This window comes from Stegodyphus dumicola, chromosome X1, assembly GCF_044657685.1.
Source record: "Stegodyphus dumicola isolate Sdum_Otavi_A_Nest chromosome X1, ASM4465768v1".
Classification (NCBI taxonomy): domain Eukaryota; kingdom Metazoa; phylum Arthropoda; class Arachnida; order Araneae; family Eresidae; genus Stegodyphus; species Stegodyphus dumicola.
The window spans coordinates 50127243-50148492 of NC_140780.1; the positions used below are offsets into that span (position 1 = coordinate 50127243).

Sequence of the window (21250 nt, forward strand, 5' to 3'; positions counted from 1 at the left end):
AGATCTTGTTTTTTTCCCCTTTTAATTATTATTTATACTGTCTTTCTATAATTTTGTAAATTTAATAACCGGCAAATCTTGCTTTTACTAAAAAAAAAAAAAAATGGGTTTCTAGTTTCAAAGACGTACTGTACCCCGATTGCGTGAAGATTTTTATCTTTTATAACCTATATTTTTCCTTTTCCTCAACTTTGAGCCAGTTCTGTTTTCGCGTTTTAAAATTTTACAGAGGACAGCATCTTTTAGAAGTTTCTTACACCGCCATTTTGGAGTTGAAGATCACCCTCCTCGTGGGTAATAATTTTTACAGACCGAATCCAACGTTTGACACCCCCGTATACAAAGTTTAACAGGATAGGACATTTTGAACACATGTTAAAATACTTAGTTCTGCAATTGGACAAAACACAACAAAATTTTTGCTTCTCCAGAAGCTTTGAATTCTACTTTCTTTTGCAAGGAGCACAGTTCGGTTGGTCGCCTTAAGAATTAAGTTCACGTTAAGATGGTCATCTTAAGAATTCAGGAAGTTTGCGTTTTTTCCAATTTTTGTTTTAAATAGTTTTTCAGTTTCTTGGTATTAAAAGTTTAGTTTAGCATAATTAGGGACTACCCAATTTTTGAGTGTAGTTTAAATGACAATTTCGTTTATAGTATATTTGTGTTGCTCTTTATTTGTAATTGCTTTTAATTTGTAATTGATTTGATTTGTAATTGCTTTGATGATTTGTAATTGCTTTTGAATTGCTTCTCTAATAAAATTAAATCTTTTGTAAAATTCAGGACCTTTGGAGAGGATAAAACCCACGGTTTGCTTACTTATGGGCAGGAACTTCTCGCACTCGTTACTAAGTTCCTTATAACTCCTGTTTAATCCCAAGTCTTGTGTAATTTTATGATCTTAGTCAAACTGATGATCTTGATCGCTTATCACATTCTCATTTTAAAATGAATTCAAAAACTTCGAAATATGCAGTTTAATCAATATATATATTTTGCAGTTACGTGAAATTCAACTGTATAAACAATAAATTTGACGAAGATTTCTGACGTTCCCCTACTCTTCAAGGGCGTAGAGGCGAAGAATACTAAACAAAATGTTGATTAATGTCTTTTAATCTTTATTAGTATTATTATTTATTTTTTTCACTCTCGCTTAATATTTCAGGCACACGCACATGCATACAAACATATGTATAAACAAAACAAGATAAAAGTTTTAATCTTAATCTCTAATAACCTATAAAGAATTTCTTTAAATTTGGCAAGCTTCTTTTATCTATGCTATACGCTGTTACTTAAAAGCAGGTACTTCAAAGTCGTAGTTATTTTCATCCCCAATTTACAGTTGTAATCCTCGTCTCATCACAGAATATAAGGTATAAGGGAGTTTTATCAAATTAGCGGATTCGACGTTTTTTCACACAGCAGTCTTTATTATGATTATGAGGCATGGTTTAGGTAGAAAACAACTTTGAACTGCCGGCTCTAAAGTAAAAGACTATAGAAATTGCGTATCATATAATTTGAATTTCTCATGTTTGCCATTTTTGTGATTAATTGGCATCATCCATTTCTTACATAACCTTGCTGACGCACACATTTGTGGACCAATAAAAAAGTAAACTGATCAATCCTGTGTTTAATAACGTTTCGCTGCTTAATTTTAAAGCCAATCAAATGAATGCTGATGGAACCCCCCAAAGAAATATGCTAACTAGCAAAGAAATACCATCAGATTTTTTTATACAACATTTTCTCCAAAATGCTTCCAATCTCCTTTCGTATTAGTATTTAGTTTTAATTTTTACATAACAAGATGCACAAATTGTCTGCGAAAGTCTTCCGCAAAATGCATTAGCCTGAAACATCCTGAGACAGAAGCTTAATAAAGTATCTTCCCTGTTCTTTAATCACGAAAAGAATATAAACACCACTGTAAAAATTGATTCTTTTGCGTTTTCTCAAGAACAGTGAATTTTAAACTCATCTTATCATGACAGTATAAGAAAGACCTGAACCAGCCCTTTTGCCGTAAAATCTCACAAAATGCTGCATATGAGCATATGTTTAACAGTAACTGTATACCGCGTGATGTGTTTTTAAAATAAATCTGTTATTTATCCTGAATCAGTAAAATTGGTGGAAATTAATGGGGTAACAGTACTTATCTTATCAATACGAGCTCTCTATGCCTTTTCGCACCTCGTTTAAAATACTAATTTAGCAAAAAAATAGAATAATTAATTTTACCTAAAGCATAAGAATGCAGATTTATTAATCTGCAGCCCCTTATTTCATTCATTTTTCATGAAATTGAGTCTTTGATATTAATGCAACAGTGTTTTCACAGCTACAGTGAGTATATAAAAGACGCGTAAATATCATTTCTTTCATTTCCTTTCCAATTTTTAAACTAGAGGTAATCATAGTCGAGCAGCATTTGTAACCAGGAAAAGGAATATTAGTCAGCATAATCCATGCTTCCGAAGTTTTCGTAAACATTTATGTATAAAAACTAGAGCTGATTTCTAAATTATGGGAAAAATATTATTCGATTGTAATTGAACTTCTATTGTTTGAATTGGTGAACAGGTCTATGATCTTCAAAGTTGAAATACACGGAGTTTGTTATCCGCTTATAGATTTCACCAGCCCATTTCAAAAGAAAAGATTTATTGTGTTCCTACGCCGCTGGAAGTATTTGCAGATATGAATAAAAAATCAGGTTTTAAACTAATATAGTCGCATAAGCATAGTACTACAGAATATTCCTATTTCCAGTTGAAGATTTTGTAACATAATAAAATAGCTGTGAACTCGAAAAAAAAAAAAAAAAAAAAAAAGTACAGAAAGACACGTTTTTCCACCACCTGTTGAGGACAGTACTTAGTTTTATAGTTAAAAGAGAAAAATTACTAGGATTAATTAAATTAAATAAAGTTTCATAAATAAAATATGAACACTTTACAATGAAATGAGGTGAATGACATACCTTTAAGAAAGAAATTGTTGTTAAGCTTTCAGGTTTATTTATTTATTTTTAATCTACAGGCGATTGCGTAAAACTTTATGGCACTTACTTGAATGTTCTGGACAAAATGCTCGGCACTGGCGCGCAATCAAATCAAGCCATGATCCCAGGAAAGTGGTGTCCGGGAGTCTCGTCTATCCGGCAAGTTAAATCACCATATGGCACAGGCTCTTGCGATCTTTAACGTGAGTGGCGTGCCAACCTACGCTGATTGCATTCAGACCCAGAAGACACTCGGCGTGAGCTCTGGTCTTCCCGGGGGTTGCCAGAAAGACGCTCTCTTAAACGGGGCGCACAATGTGTGGGAGGGCAATATCCGGGAATTTTACCCCAAGCAACTATTCTTCGTACCCGGGCGCCCAGGCTCATCCGCCTTTTCCTTCTTATTTAAAGAAAAAGACAACAACCCCCATATTTGCGCAGGTTCGTTATGGAGTTTACGGTAGTACCTTTCAGTTTACTTGCCATTGATTAATCGACCAGTTCGTAACTCCCTTCAAAACTAATTCTTCAATATTACACAAGCACGTTGAAAATGCATATCTGGAAAATAGATGCGAAGCGTTTTTGGAAACTTATTATTTCTGCAACCAAGAAAATGCTAAAAATGATGTTTATACCTAGATATTACACATGTAATACATGCATACATACATACACAGTACAAGTATGTACGTATGTATGTTTATTAATTCTGTAGGGTACAAAAGTGATCAAAAATGAATTCGTAGGGATAATGAATAATAAAATATTAAAATAATATTTTTATATTTTTAAGCTAAAAAAGTATTCACTTTATCTAAAACAGTATTAAATATTCTGCTATAAATTAAACCGCAGTTAGTATCCAGTCTACTTTTTTGTAAACCATTAGTCTTTTATTTTTTTTTAACAAAATGGTATGCAATAGATGTAACTCACAATCTAGCCTATGAAAGAATTGCTGGTAATCATTAATTTCTACAAGCAATATTTTGCATCATAGAGAAATCATGAAGTATTACTTATAGAAACAAATGGATGTAAAAAGTAGTATACTATTCTGTATGTGATACAATTTAAACAATATTTTGTAAAATAAAACATTGTTTATGAAACTAATGAATATGACATGAAGTTAAGGAAGTATACTAAAATGTTATTTCAATTGATTATTTCAAGAAATTGTTGTTTGCATAAATATGTTGGAAGAAGAAGTGGAACCATGGATCACGAATAAATCAGTTCAAGAACAAATTTTCCAAACGAAAAGTGTCTTCGATGACGAACGATATCTCGAGATACGAAGATGAAACTCGGCAATCAATGATACTCCATGTGATACTCAATGTAGTGATACTCAACCAGTGGTACTCAGTGTAATGGATGAAACGTCAGAAGAAGGAAACGGAAGGAAGGATGTTCCTAGTTATTAAGGTGTAAAGGTTCATAAAACATTATCACCTTGACAAACCAGTAGCAAGAAGTAGCAGAAATATTTGCAATGACAATAGTATGTTTTGATTTAGGAACATTTTAAAACGCAGACAGAAACAAATCACACTGAACAAAGTTTTAATGGAGAAAAGGCCCAACGATTCTGAAGTAGAGGCGAGTGGTATTTTCCATTTTAAATAATAATAATAATAATAATGTTAGATTTAATCAGTTATACCATCAGTTTTGCATTACGAACTTATATTTAAAGTACTCTTTTTTAAGCAGAAATTTGGGATATGGTAAAGTATTAATTCATTTTACATTAAGTCCTGCGGGCAAACGTTTTCGCTTTACGAATATTTCGGGTGACGTCTTCAAGAACACATTAAGTTAGTAAATCAAGCATTCACTGTACAATGAGGGGGCTCGTTAAGTTTCCTGCTCTTTCATGGCTTACAAGGGAGAGTTAGCATTTACAGAAACCACATATTCTGCAAGGTTTAAAGGATATTCTAATTGGGCATTCAATAAGTAATGCGTAGAAGATTTCAATTTAATTTGAAGTTACGAATTTTCGATTATTACTGTTGGATAAGTATTTTTACAGTCCTACATTAGAATTCAAAAATAAAACTTTTTCTCACATTTTAATTGTTTCTTTTCGTAACAGGATGAAGTAAAAATGCTATTCAAAATCCCGAATCCTATTGAGACCAAGTGGACAATTTATTACTGTGACTATCCCTATGTAGGTAGGAAATTATATTCAGTATTAAGTAGTATTTAAGCAAAGATAAATAAATAAATAGACAAATAAAATACGCCAGAGATAACTTTATAATAATCTATTTATTATTACGATTACTGATAACTATTTCATTTTTCTCGATCTCTGTCCTCCACTTTGGAATACGTACAGTGGCATTTGAAACAAATTTGTTGTTTTTAATCCCATTTTCGTGCAAATATATCGGGAATGAAAGTAAAGTTTCGGAACAGGTGGTTAAAGGATTGATTGATTGATTGCACCTTTTTCATGTAAGGGTTATTTTGTTACCTGGCTACATTTTTTCTGATGGTAGAAGAATAGGATGCGCACTTGGAATGGATATGAAGAATATGTGCTTGCACAGATTATATTGATGTATATAATAAAATGGGCAATTTTATGTTTTTGTAGAATTATGTTGGTTATTATGTGAAAGAATGGTTATTATGTAGAAACATCTATAACTTAATCTTTTCCTTTTTAGAGTCCCAATACGTTATTCTGACAAGGCACTTGTCATTTATATGACGTGGGCCTGGAAAGTGTTGCTTTTTATGAGATATACGATCGTTCATTTATTATTCATACCACTTATCAACCCAGTTCTAAAGAGGCTTTGCTATTCGATGTGATGTAAGACCTTAAATTTACCTTCAAAATTAAAAGAGTACTATATTGTTTAACAAATTTACCGATTTGAGAGTAATATAAGTACGTTTTAATATTTTATTTTATTTTAAATAATGTCTGTAATGGACTCAATATATTTTAGTCAATATATTTATAATATAACTAATGGATTATTTTTATAAGTATTTGCACCGTTAATGTACGTATATTACAATAATGACGCAAAAGTACGTATATATTATAGCAACTGCGCGTTACTGTAATAAACTACACGTATATTACAATAAAGCTCAGTGTCAAAAGATGTCCCTAACTCCATACATTACATTGTTGAGTAAAATAACCTTTTGCACTTCACTCAACAACGAGTCCCCCTCCCTTTTTAGGGGGAGGACTGAAATGTACTTTTTTTACTAACTCTTTTTTAACTGCCTGACAATTACCGATTAAACAGTAATTCGCATTTTATCAAATTGTGCCCACTCATCACTAAGACCCACTCATCTGAGGGGGCGACCGTCAGGAAGCGGGAACACAATACATAAAAAGGCAAAAGCTTTACGCTGTAGTGTAGTTTCACGCCAGCTAAAGATTGAATGCTAAGTAAGGAACTGGGGAATTTTCTACATTTTGCTTGATGTTATGAAATAATTGTTTAAGTAAAACTTCTTAAATTATTTTTGTAAGGCTTATTTTTGATGCTTGCCTTTGTCATATATGCAGCGTATTTTTTTAATAATTAAAATTTAAGTGGATTACATAGATTAGATAGATTTAACTGCTATATTTTCCTATGGATCTAAAATTGTAAGTAATTATTATTATTATTAACATTATTATTATTTGTTGGCTGTTTATTACAATTTACTTAGAAGACACTAAATCCTTATAAATATCTCGAAATCATATTTTTTCTGACATAAAAATACCATTAGATTTCTTTTTCCCTAAACATTCTGACTTTTCTCAAACACATTTTGTTATACGAACAAAAAACGAATCATAATCGACAAGAATAAACATAAAATTTCTATTCTGTTACACATATATAACAAATCAAAATACTCAAATAATATATGTATATACATAAGCTACAATAAAATACGATAGCTGCATTAAAAATAATTGGCTACATCTAGATTTGGTGATCTCCCCCTGAATTCATCTATTCTCCCAAACTGGAGAATCTTCTATGTTATGTAACAGCGTCAAATTAATCAATCTCAGACTGGCTTTACTATCTCAAATTTAGTAAAAGTACCCTGGTGAGTTAATTGCGTCATTCTTCCCATCCCCAACTGCTGCTCTGTCAACATCGCGTCGCTTTACTTTTGCTTAACTGCCTTCGTCATTCCTTTTTAAAGCCAATGTACATAGAAATTTATCATATTTCATTAAGATTGAATCATAGAAAGGTATCGAATGTCGTTATGATTGAATAAATATCTACTGAGATGATTTTATATGCGTGGAAATAAAGACTGAAAATTCTTCAAGCTCAAGTGTGTTAACTGCGTCATCATAGTTTTTACCTTCAACCATTACTGTCTGCTCAGCCATAACTGTTACCGAAAGCTGTTAAGAGTTCCAGCCTTCGCGACTGTGCTTCGAAATTATCACACACACACACACACACACACACATATATATATATTAAGATCATACAACATTATATATATATATACTTCGAGCACTTCTTTGTTGCAATTATTTGAAATTTATTAATTATGAATTTCAATTTTTGATCTTTGTGAAATATTAGTTCTAAATGTGTTGTTATATATATATACACTATCTAATGTGAATGTAATGTCTAATGTGTATGTGTGTTCTAAATGTGTTATTATATATATATATTTGAGACCAGATAGGTCTTTCGTCTAATTACCAGTTCGCTTTACATTTTCTTTTTCAATTATATATATATATATATATATATTAATAAAAACCAGTTTTTGGATTATCCTCTAGGAAAAGACATTGTGAAAATTAATAAAAACAGTAAATATCAATAAAATAGATAAGTAAAATTAATAAATGTTAATTTTTATGAAGAGATACATTAAAATTCAAGAATTATCTATTGAAAGGAAATAATTCATTAAAAGTAACATTTGGACAAAATTAAATTGTGAGCCACCTTTTATAAAAATACAGTAGACAGATGTACAAATTGAAATACTTATTAAAATTAATCGGAAATTAATTGACTTAATAAAAGGAACAAATCAATTTTCGATTAAATCGCAATAATAAATAGAAGCGAATGTGTTTCATTGTCTTATCATGCAAGAACTAGTCATAAAAACCAAATCATGTCGAAATCTTGGAGAAGGCATGTATGTTTGTAAATGTACAGTGTCTGTGCGTAATGGGGTTACTCTAAATATGCGGCAAGCCGGAAGTCCTCTTGAGAAGTCGGTGGTAGGAGAAGAGGCCTGCAAGACGTTCGCACACATCCCCCAGGGTGCTGTCCATCACCTCAGTGGGGGCGGAAGTGAGAAAAGTCGTACTGTCATCTGTATGATGCTCAAGGCTGTTGCCAACGACAGGCGCAATCTTGCGCTCTTTGCTACGATGTAGTTCGTGGGATTATTCTGCTGCTACTGTCGAAAAGTGAGATAAGTCGTAACACAACAAATCATGTCGAAAAATAAAGAAACCAAAATATGATAGTCACAAAAATAGCATAGTTTTAATCAAGAATAAAACTCATTTAAAGATTTAAAGGTTCTTACACAAGAAGACCATTCCCCGGCACATTCGCTGTTTCGCATGATTAAAATAATTTCATACAAAAGTTGCAAAAGGAATTAAAAAATTCAAAAACAAAATAAACATAAACAGGGATATGAAAATAGTAAGAAAAAATAATAAATATAAACTTTCGTATTTTATTAAAATAAAAACGTAACATATATAAGAACGAAAGAGCCTTTTATACTAACAAAAACAATGCATGAAGTTGGCCAGAAATTAATTAAATTTAACTTATATGTTTGCTAAATTTAAGTGGACAGCAAAATGGCAGTGAAGTTTGACGCTCGCTGTGTTGGAACGCTATTATTTATGACCATTGTTATGTTTTTGTTGTTAAATTATTACCAGCTCTACAGCTGTTTATAATTGTAGTACTTCTTGGACTGGGTAGTGACTAAAGCTACGTAAAATTTATGTAAGGTTATAAGGTATTTCTCCCGCCTTCGTTGTATAGTGGTCAGCACGCTCGACGCGTATTCGAGTCCCGGTGAGGGCATTGCTCATTTTTCATCTCCCCTGCTTTAAAAAAAATACCTAATGTCTCTACAAGTTAAGTAGTATATTTGAGTATAAGTGTTTGTTTTCCCAGAATATACATTTTTTATATTTCTCTTTTTGAATATCTAAAAATGTAAACGATTATTCTCTCATAACAACTTTCAATCATATATGAGCGATGTTACATTCTTGGAAGTAAATCTTATAAGCAAATGCAACTTGGAAGCTCTTGGAAGCAAATCTTGAAAGATATTATTTCAAATCCTCTTCTCCTTCTATGTGCGTCGTGAAGATTTTCAAAGCACTCGTGCTTTGAAAATCTCTGGCTTACTTAAGCTCATGGCATTCTGTATAGGATAAGACTAAACTGCCTTGAACTGATTTCAAAGAGGAAGATATAAGTTACATTCGGGCTCCTAGAGTAATCAGGAGTTTGCTGTAAGTTAACGTATTAAATACTTTGACTTACTTTGGGGATGATAGTCAAGAGATTAGAATGAGATTAAATGGTTGTAATGTCAAATATTTAAATAGCATAATAATTTTATTCTTGCATTGTTAGCTATAGATTGGCTTAATAACGGTTTTTTTAGTTAGGCTGTAATCTTGTGTATATGTTACGGTGAAACACCGAAATCTGGAGAATGTTGACTTTCATTGGTGAATGCCAACATTCACCTAGTCGCTTGGTGTATGTCCGAAACATTTTCCAAATACTCTTATTTCTGACTTACACCGGTAAATGTCGACATTCACCATGTACTAATGGTGAATGTTGAACATATAACAATATTATATTTTCTTCTCCGTAATTCAGTCGCGAAAAAAAAGCACTTGAAACTTAAAATAAGAACTTAAGAATAGAAGAACTTAAAACACACAGTACACTCAAAATGAGAAAGGAAAATAATAGAAGCTAAAAACTTACTAAATTATGTGATCCAAATCTTATTTATTGCAACAACTTAAACTATTATAGCACTTTGAATTGCACAAGAGGCCCTTGCTTTTACCACTGCATTTATTTGTGGAACACTTCCTTTTGCAATGACAGCGTGTACATATACTCCTCTGTTTTCGACCTACACCAGAGCATATCTGTGATTGTCGACATACACCGGTGATGGTCCGAATGTTCAAGAATGTAATGCAATATTCGGTCTTTCACCGTCGTATTTGGTGAATGTTGACATTCTGCGGTGAACGTCGACATTCTCCAATTTCGGTCTTTCACGGTAACATATACATTATTTCGTCATAGCATCTACAGAAATTATCTTGCTGTCTGAAGTTCGCTTTTGCCTTGTAGTTTTTGCAGCGTCACTATCTTCTGTTGATATAATCTTATAATTTCTATCTACATTTTATTTTAATATTCATGTAGAAATAATCATGTGAAAATTTACACACTAATACTTCAGGTTTCTAGTTTGTAATACCGAAATCACGCAAGTATTTATAAACTTCAATGCCAATAAAGAAGAATATGATAAATATGCTAGGACTAATGAAAGGCCTGAAGGAATTTGAGGAAAACATAGAAAACATGCAAGATAAAGAATTAAAAATAAAAAAAAAAACTCTTGTCATCTTGTACGGCAGAAAATCGAGAAGAAATTTTTATTGCTGTAATCTTAAGTTTGAGGGAATCTATATTATTTCTCAATTATGGTTTCATCCAGATAAACAGTATGAAGCAGTTTTAACTGAACATAAATGAAGCAGTTTCAAGAAAATTTTACTACTGACACATTTCAATAAAAGTATAGATTTTGTTTTCGGAAATACCATACACACACTGAGAAAGTATAAGAAGAGCTAGGTTTGCATGAATCATGATGAGTAGGATACTAAGCATTGTCCTAAGGAATTCGCAGACTCACTATAAAAAAATCTCCATTATGTTATTCGTAGCATATGGTCTTGGAACTTAGAACACATGGTTGTTAAGTTTCATTTCTCAGTGAAAAGCGCAGAGCTACTCTAGGCTGTTATAGCCTTCTCTTAACGGATGATAAAATATGAGAGATTCCTTTCTACGAGTATATTATACAGGTATTCTTCATAAGCCTAAAGCTTTCTCTCCATTTTTATTTTGTATAAAAATTTTATATCCCAGATATTTAAATAATATTTTAATAGAAAGTAAAATTTATACGCTTGAATTTCTATGCAGTTCATTTTAAAGGACCCCCTGCCCTTAAGTTGGTTACAGGCCTTCTGCAGCTACAGGGCTTCTGGACCGAAGCACAGACTTGCTCGTCCTCAGAAAGGACGTGTTGAATTTTGAATTAGAGTTCCATTTAAGACTCAGATATTACAGAGCAGTAATGTAACTTTCGAGTCACAAGCAGGGTCGTTCACTTTGTCAAGAAACGTTGTATCCTGTAAGCAAGAGAAGAAGAATGTGAAAGGGTATCAGATTATATCTTGCTCAAATTCAGATTCAAGGAGGATTAGGTTAAGCATTTGAATAAAAATTATGAGAAGCAGAACTCTTGACTTTGACTTTCAAAGCTCATACATTATTAATCTGTTCAAAAGCAGTTCTTGATAAAATATTTTAGGTATCGTCAAAAAAGGACAAGTTGTCCTCAAATGTCTCCCTCCTCATTTTATCAAACTTTGAGCTTACTATTTACTTTAAAGTTGTATTTATTCACGTTTCAGCCTCCCAACCAGGATAGTGGTTAGAGACTCTGACTGCCGTACCGAAGGGCCCGGGTTCGAATCCCGGAGAAGATATGGATGTTTGTAAATGTACAGTATCTGTGAGGCATGGCGCAATCTAAATATGCGGAAGCCAAAAGTACTCTCGAGAACTTGGTGGTAGAAAAAGAGTGGCGGGAGATCCTCGGACCCATCCCCACCGGGGTGCTCTCCATCAAAATTGGGGGGTGGGTGGAATTCAGCAAAGGCATACTGTCACCTGTATGGTGCTTAAGGCTCTTGCCAACGACAGGGAAAATCATTTTCTCCTTGCCACGAACTCCATACTTTACTTTTGCCAGCCGGACATGCTTCCATTTGCACCACGAAATCATGCCCTAACGAAAGAGAAAAATTCCTTATAGACCCTCTAAATGACTCGTTTTCTCTCTGAACACATCTAATGGAATAACTTTAGTTAATTGTGATACTGTCGCTTTATATAGATAAATTTATAGAATTAGTACATCAGCAATCGAAAGGTGAATTTTAATGTACAGTGCGATATGCCGCTTGTTTGTGAGACGCAGTTAAAATCCCAAAATAAACAGTTGATCGATTCTAATGTTCGTAGCGATTTGGAACTTTATACACTAATTTCTGCTCTAAGTAGGGGGTCGTATATTAAAAGCCTGACCACAGAGCCGCAGCGAAATCAGAATATGCGCAAGTTATTTTCCTGTTAGCTTCGCGATTTTAAAATTTTTTAATTGAAAATAAGACTGATTTAAACTCTGCAAATCAAAATTTTATAGAGTTATAAGGTATTTTCTCCCCCATTTCTGCATGCCTTCGTGGTGTAACGGTAGCACAATCGACGCATATTCGAGAGGTTCAGGGTTCGAGCCTCGGCGAGGGCATTGCGCATTTTACACCTCTCACTGCTACTCCCAAAACCTAGTAACTCTACAGAGTACTGATAAGTGAAGTAACTGAATTCATTCCTATGGTCCTATTGTAGAGGCATTAAGTATTTTGGAAGCAGGAGAAATAAAATATGAGCAAAGCCTTCACCGGGAATCGAACCACGGACCTCTGGAATACGCGCCCAGCGTGCGGACCACCACACCACGAAGGCACGCTAAGAAGGCGGGAGAAATACTTTATAATATAAACTTCTTATTAGTGAAGTTTTATCTTATACACAGAACGTACTTACGAACTTACTTACGAAAAGTGTGTTGAGTTAGCTTTTAAGTTCAATCCTTTTGTTTAATTAGTTGCTGCTATTTTGATTAACAAACAGAAAGGAAGATTTTGCTTCCTAATTTGCTTCAAAAAGAGATTCAAACTTAGCTGTCTAAATTAAATTCGTTAGTAAAATTCCATACTGCTTTTGCATTAACATTAGTTTAGAATTAGTAATGTTGAACTTATACATAATTACCCCACCCCGAGGGTCGACGCAGAAAACTCTTTGTAGTACTGGCTAGTATCCATATTTAGGCAGTCTCAACCACGTTGGTATAAAATCCCGAACCTGTCAGTTTCACGTGCTCGGGTGAGAGATACCTTGAGACAAAACTTCATTGGCCCAGTCGGGTGGGTTGGAGTAAGTCCTGTTCCTTAGAACGAGGCAGTCCGCGTAGTATTAATAGGAGCATTCTGACGACCAGTCAGATCTCCAGGCGTGCAAGTTCCCCGCCACTGCGAAACCTGAGAGCCGGGAGTGGTGACCCGCACGCCCAGGAGGTAGCAGTGTTTGTAGAGAAACATTAAAGTCTGTCACCTCAGATTGGGTACCCGGGTTGGTAGCATGATTAGCGTACATTAACCCTCTTGAGGAACTATAATTAACGACCCACCCCTTACCTAAAATGGGGTCTGTCAGACACTGCGCGTCTCGAAGCACGTGTAGAATTATTATCATTATACCTAATTAGAACTTCTAGTTCTATGTGATTGGAATCTAAATTATAAATTTAAAATCAGTTTTTCTTTCAGTTAAATGAATTCACTTTCTTTAAAAAGTGAGACAGCCAACAGCTCACTCAGATTAACTTGAATATAAAGCTCAATAGCCATTTTGTCTCACATTTGATGAACAAGCAAGCAGCTGATTTATGATGAGTGAGAATAATCCAATTATTTTCGTCTCATAATTTAGCAATTATCTTAGATAAGTTGTCTTAATCTGATGGCTGAATAGCGTAATCTGGATATTAACGTGAATATGAAACGCTTAATAAAATATTCATGCAACGAAATTTCTCTCATTAATTTCAATAACGGCTCTGTCACGTTAGTTTGGATACAATAATAATATAATTATATACTTTGATAAATTAGTAACCGCACGCTGAATTAAGAGATTCTCACGTTTTCCATTGGCTTTTTGAAAAGGTTCTGAACTGAATAACAGCGTATTTAAAAGCTTCTCAGTTTTCTTCCCCCCCTCCAATATCCGCTTTCATCGATGAAACTGAGCAACCACGTGTTTGCATAACCTCATTCTGAATGTCAAATCACATCTGTTTTTGAAGTGCTTCAAAAGCATATCACTGAGTTTTACGACAGTCCGAAAATCGCTTAAAGGTAGGCTTAAAATGCAACAAGAGCAAATAATAGAGAGTTCTGAATTCCGTTTTTGCACAGAATGCATCAGACAGATGGTTTTCTTTTACGTAAAATTTCTCATACATGATTGTCTGTTGTTTACTAATATTAACACGTCTGGCGCGGGAGGGGGGACGTTTATTTTAAACTGGGAAAGGAGACCTCTCAAGTGTTCCTCGAATTTTTCAATAATAAAAACCATATGAGTGGCCTTTTCTTTTTCTTCTCTTATTCCAGAAAGTTTAACTTATTAAGATTCCATGAACATCCGCCTGAAAATATTGCTGTAGAGTTTTTTTTAATTAGGTGATCCATTTTACATTGGAAATGGCTAATTTGCAACAACAAAAATAAATAAACAAGCGAAAAAAGGGGGTATGGTTAGTTTTGGGGCTCACTAATTCAATTGAAGGTGATAATTTACATGCATTGGACGAATAGTCTAGCACCGTAAAAATACTAACCAAGAACACAATATGATTTCAAGACAGACTGCAAGTTAACGCAAGCATTTGTTTAGGAAGATGAATTAGGAATTAAACTTAAGCAACATTTACTTAACATATATTTAAATCTATTAAAAAGTTAATGCAAAATTAAACACGAAGAACATTTGTAAAAAAAAAAAAAAACTATTTATTACTAAAAAATATAAGGAACTTGTCAGTAGTAAGTTTGATTGCTAGTAGTAAGAAAATACAATTTGTAACTTTTGCCGTTTTAGGATATGATATACTGTTTAAGCCAGCGATTCCCCAATTTTTCTCTCTTGCGTGCCTCTTAAAAAGATTTTGTTATATAGAGTAACGTCTACTTTCAAAACTGTGACACCCTCTTTCATCCTCTTACATTATTCCTGCAATATATCTAACAATTCTATTATTTTAATTAATATACTGCAATGAATATACGATAATAAATTATCATGAAACAAAATTTGAGTATTAGGTTTTCTAAAAGTGAAAGGGAAAGAAGAGAGAATTGGTAAATTTATTGACTATTGCTAAGATCTACCCCATTTATTAAATAGAAATAGTGTTGTACCCTAATAAAATATTAAATTTAGAATTAATTTTAAGGTGTTGTTGTATAACTTAGCACGCACTAAATTTAAAACAAAATTCAAGACTCGATCTTGGAAGGTCCAATATACTGGTGCTCTCATCAACATATGCAAAAAAATTAATTATTTTTTAGTCTTGATTGCTGCTTATTCGAACATCATCAGTCATGTCTTTGATCTGGAAGAAACTGCTATCTAAACTATCTGGATAGAGAAAACTGTTAATTTTTCGAATATATTCTCCAAAGAGACATTGAGCAGCTTCAAATTTTCAGCAATTGTACGATTTTTACCACTTTAAGCGAGAAGACGCTTTAGTCTCATTTTCATTGTTTGTATCAGGTTATAATAGTAGATAAGATTTTACATTAGGAGATTTAGACATTCGTTAAAAGAAGATTCAGCCGCTGAAAATATTCATCAGTTTTTGTTTATAAGTTCGGGTAGGTCAGTTTCAAATTTTATGCAACAGTAACGAAGTTTTCTTACTTCCATTTGATAAAACTTCGCTACTTAACACACAAAGAGGATTGGCGCTGTCGTCCTCTCTTGGGAATGAAAATTCTGGCTAATCATTGATTAAAATACATTAAAATACTTTCTTTTCTCAAGGAGATCGACAGACTTGAAAAAACTTTCGGAAATAAATTAAGCACTTATTTTAATGTCCCTTTATTATAGACAAACCTTTCATTTTTAACTTATACAATCCACAGACTACCATATATTTATTCATTTATTTTTTACTCCAATCCAGACTGAAGCTAAAAGCTAGTTAATCCCAAGTTTCTGGCACCAGGGTAAAAAATACGAAGGGTCATCGTCATAATTTCCTCACTCAGTAATCATTTCGATACCAGTCAGAGGAACAATCAATACACAAATCATTTATTTATAAAAATTTTTACAAAATTCAATACTGCCATAAGAGGGGGGCCATACATAACTTCACTTGTGTGTGAAACTTAAGCAGCAAATTCTTTTTTCATCATATAACCATGAAATTGTTGGAAAGGGATTTTTGTGATCGGTAGAATGAAACGTCAACTCAATATAAAGTTGATAGATTTTGTAAATATCGTCATCATCACGTCAGGAGGTACGACAGGACACGCAAAAGGCGAGGAGTCAGCAAGCGCAATGCAAGGCGTTTAAAAGAATAAAGGAAGGCGCATTTTCAGGTATTCTTCTAAGAAGTGAAAGTATGACTGTACGTGCAATATGACTATAAGATAATGTCTTTACCACATGATAAAATGATTGGTAAACTTGAGGAGGGGCGGTTTTTGACGTCTGTCGCCCATGAGTTTGAAAGTGATAAAGGTGTTGTTTCACAAGCTTCTGAATTCTTTACAATGGTGTAGAAACCACAAAAACTAGATACCTCATCAATGAAGCCCTGCCTTATTTATCGATGAGGGAGTCGTTTCAATCTGAGAAGCGACTGTCGGCGAAATTTGATATGAAGAGAGGTAGGGACACGCTTTCATCCCACTAACATCAGGAACAACGTTATGGTATGGAACAACGTTATTGTATGGAGAGACATTATGATGAACGGACGGACGGAGTTTCACATTTTAGGTGCACTTACAGGAGGCCGTTACTGTGATGAAGTTATCCTTCCTCACGTGCGTCTTTTCCTGGGTGCCAATGGTCCCGATTTTGTTTTTATGGGTGACAATTCATGACCACATGGGACTCATGCTGTTGAGGAACTAATGGAAAGTGAAGATATCTCCAGAATGGATCGGTCAGCGTGCCCGCTTGATTTAAATCCTATTGAACATGCGTGGAATACTTTAGGAAGACGCCTGACGGCACCCTCTTATCCTCCAGAAAACACCAGACAACTGAAACAGATGCTCCTTAAAGAATGGGAATTCTCACCCCAAAGTACTGTCAGATAATCTGGTGTTGAGTACCGTCAGACAGTGCAGCGCAACCATTGCAGTTAGGAGAGTTATATCCCTCACTCAGGCTCGTTGTCTTGTTTTCCCTCCAGGTTAGACAGTGTTTTGTACCAGCACAATTCTTTCAATAAAGCCTTTTTCTATTCGTCCTGTACTCTATGCGTCCTATTTTTTACACTGCACTTTCCTCATATTTTAACTACTACTTTGTGCATCTATAGCATGAATTCCTTGTCTCCCAGTACATTTTGAGCAGAATTACGGCCAAAATAAAAAAAAAAAAAAAATTGCTTAAGTTTTGACCACTAAGGTATTTAACACATTTCTTCTGAGGCTATTGGTTCACCTGTATTTCACTTCTGGTGAAGAGTTGCCATTTTCTTTTATATTGCCGCATGATCACTAGCTCATGGCAACTCGAGATTAACTTCAAACTTTATTTTAAAATAAAACGAGTACTTAATAAAAGCTTTTCACCTTATTTAATATAATATTTCGACCTTATTTAATATAATATTTCGACCAAAATTGTTTTTTCAATCTTCGTAAAATGCAATAGTGTTAACGAGAAGCTAATCTAAGTTAAAGGATGTTCGGAAGTGTGGTGCAAGAAATTATTTTAATTTCAAGAATTTCAGAACTTAGATAAATGCAATAAATAGGCTGCGCTCTAAGTTGATGTTTATAAAGATTGTGGAATAGACGGATAACTTTAAAGAGAAAAATGGACAATTTGACGGTTCACAGCCGGTAGCCATTTCTAACCACATTCAGTATCACTCTATAGTCCAACTAATGGTTTGGAGTTCAGGCACTTTCTTTTTCATTTCCGTGATGCAATTTTGTTTGAAACAAGAAACGAATTTCTTAAATAAAAGCGATGTCTAATATATTTTTTTTAGTTACCAAATCATTCTTTTTTTTTTTATTTTTAATGCCTTCACTTTAAATGTATACAATCGTGAATATAATTGGCAATACTTTTGTGAACGTAAAATAATTAACCAAATTAATGCACTATATTTTGCTCTTTATGCGCAGATGAAATTAAATTATTAAAAGAAAGAAAGGAAGAAAAAATAAAATTATAATGAAACTTAAATTTTCGAGCAGGTTCGAATCACAAAGGTATCATTTTATTTATTTATTCTCTTAAAGAAATGATAAAGGAATAAGAAATGCCTTTATCTTTTGAGTTAAATTACAAAAGAAAATGTTGGAAAGTACGACACATTATTAATAAAAATAGATACGTGTAGAAAAATATTCTTCAACATAATAAAAACTTTCAATTTCTCGATTGTAAGTATATCATAACTAAAAGTACTCGAAAAATGGTGAAGCCAAAACCATCGCAAAAATAATAAATATGAATTTCTTATCGTATCTATGATTAATGAATTCATAAACAAAATTTAGTTTTAACTGCCTTCTAGTTAAATCAATATATTCCTCAAATCTTGGGCATATGAGTAGCCCGGTATGGCCTTCTCGAGGCAGATAAATTAGTTTCGTCATTTATTAAAAACTCAGATTATTACATTCCATTTCTTAATAAAGTGGAATTATCCATGGAAAAACCCAGCTAAAGGGCACTAAATTCCACAGAGAACCATTAAAAAGGAAGTCAAATGAAGATTCTTTTAATTGACTAATGTCATTTTAAATGAATCAACACGATGTGGCCTGTTTTACTGAAGGCCTTCTTCTAGCATCTGCTTTAACATACCATGACAGACGCTTATAATAAGCAAATTATGTGATGCTATTTTTATAGTTTAAAGCAAAATTTCATTTATATAATTTGTTTTACATAACACAAATAGCACAGATTGTACTGACATGTTTCAGGGTCGCGGTATGATTCGAGGAGTACCTGTTACATACTTAGGAATGACGCAATACCATGTAGCACATGTTGCATGCTGTATCTTTGTTGTGTACTTTTAGATGTTTCAATGCAATGTATCGCCGTTCTTTTTAAAACGTGGGCCCCATTTCGTAGCAAATAAATGAGTTTTTCTTATAAAAATGCCTTGTCAGTCGGGATACATGCAGAAAATGACAAATTTCTAGATAGTAACAGCTGATGTTGAACAAGTCAACGGACTATCCTTAAATTAAAAGTACACAATAAAACATCTAACCTGAGCTTCCTTTTTGGCTTGGGGAAAAATTTCTCTTATCAGAAGTTGCTGACAATATGCAGTCGTGTGCGTTTGTCCGCGCGCATGGTGAAAGTGTCCGACGGCGAATGTGTAGTATGGCGACTGAAGATTTGAATCCCACCCAAACTCAAAAATGGCGTTCCTTTTGTTTTAGATCGATCACAGTGGGCGGGGTTGGGCAGAACGCGCGTGGCTAACAGCTGGCGGTAGGGCTGGGCATGTTGAAGGGGATGGAAAAGACCATGTTTCCATAGCAATCGAAACGACCTGTTCCGCTGTCGTGAGCGCCACCTTGCTTGTGAGAACATTTGCGATCGGAAATGGTTTCTGCATAGCGGTTCGGAAATAACAATGAATAATTTAATTTGCCTCACGCCGAAATTGCGAAGTTTACGTTTTTTTCCACATTTGGAACGCAATTTGGAAGTACCTTTCTCTCCGTCATAGGGTCCCATCTAGTATTGTTAGAAGATTTTTATTTCTTTCGTATTTTATTTCGGAAGTCAGTAGAAAACTTGAACACATTTTTGAAAAAAAATATTTATAATGCTGATATTGCTCATAGTCTCTGGAAGCGTAGGACAAAGTGGTTATTGCCATGTGTAACCGAAATAAGTTTCTTCCCAATTACAGAATAAATGTATGATTAAAATTCAGAAGCTCTTTTAATATAGCAATTTTCACTGTAAATAATGAGGGGGAAGAAGGCAGTTCAATTTTTCTTAGCTCAACTGTAAAAATGCAGGAGAAGTTAGAAAGAAAAATTCCGAAGATAAAGATGAGGCTGGAGCAAGACAGTTAACACAATTGCTAGAAATCTTTTATGCAACTCCAGTCCAAGAAACAAAGCACTTTACATGTTTTAAAGTTTCATATAGAGTGTGATGAAATAAATTCAAATTTATATAGCAGAAATGAGTTAAGGGGTATAGATTGTCTTAGGTTTCTAAGAAGAAATTACGCCACTGATTCATGATGGAGTGTTTTCGATTAAAGTGTGAATGGATAATAGTAGTTCAATATTTCTGCCGCTCTCGACGATGAAAGCAATTAGCAATGTCGATTGTCAGGCTACTGGATTTGAGTTCTAATCCAGAATAAGGCATAGATTACGTTTGTGGCTATGTAATACATTCGTGTAATGGGAGAGCGCACTTAAAATCACTCTCCTAAAATTATTTCGCGATGTCGTGGTCAAGAAGAGGAGTACTACACTTTTGGAATCCATTCTCGGGGATGTTCTCTGTAGGAACATATGAAGCTGCATTCTAATAAGTAGGTCAGCTTATAAGGTATTTCTCCCACTTCCCTAGCCTGCCTTCGTGGTGTAACGGTAGCACGCTGGGCCGGTATTCCAGAGGTCCGTGATCCGATTCCCGGCGAAGGCGGTTGCATATTTTTCATCTCTCTGGCTTTAAAAAAAAAAAAAAAAAAAAAAAAAAAACTAATGACTCTACAAGTGGCGCCCGAACTGAAAGGGTTGTGGATGATGATTCTCCGCACCCAGGATTTGGCGACTAGGTCTCCTAAAACCCTAGTCGCCCTTTAAAAAGAGGAGTATATAAAGTATTTCTCCCACTTCCCTAGCCTGCCTTCGTGGTGTAACAGTAGCACGCTGGGCCGGTATTCCAGAGGTCCGTGGTTCGATTCTCGGCGAAGGCGGTTGCATATTTTTCATCTCTCTGGCTTCCCCCCCCCCGAAAAAAAAAACTAATGACTCTACAAGTGGTG

At 34.1% G+C, this 21250-nt stretch overlaps 1 protein-coding gene across 1 annotated transcript in view; it reads right to left on the minus strand.

Moving 5' to 3' along the window:
• LOC118195113 (synaptotagmin 1-like) overlaps window positions 1-19656 on the minus strand; it is a 122457-nt gene extending 102801 nt beyond the window's left edge. Inside the window, exon 1 of the mRNA XM_035366362.2 lies at window positions 19499-19656. The gene's annotated coding sequence lies outside the window, so the exon portion shown is untranslated. The remainder of the gene's footprint in view (window positions 1-19498) is intronic.
• Between the last annotated feature and the right edge of the window lie 1594 nt (window positions 19657-21250).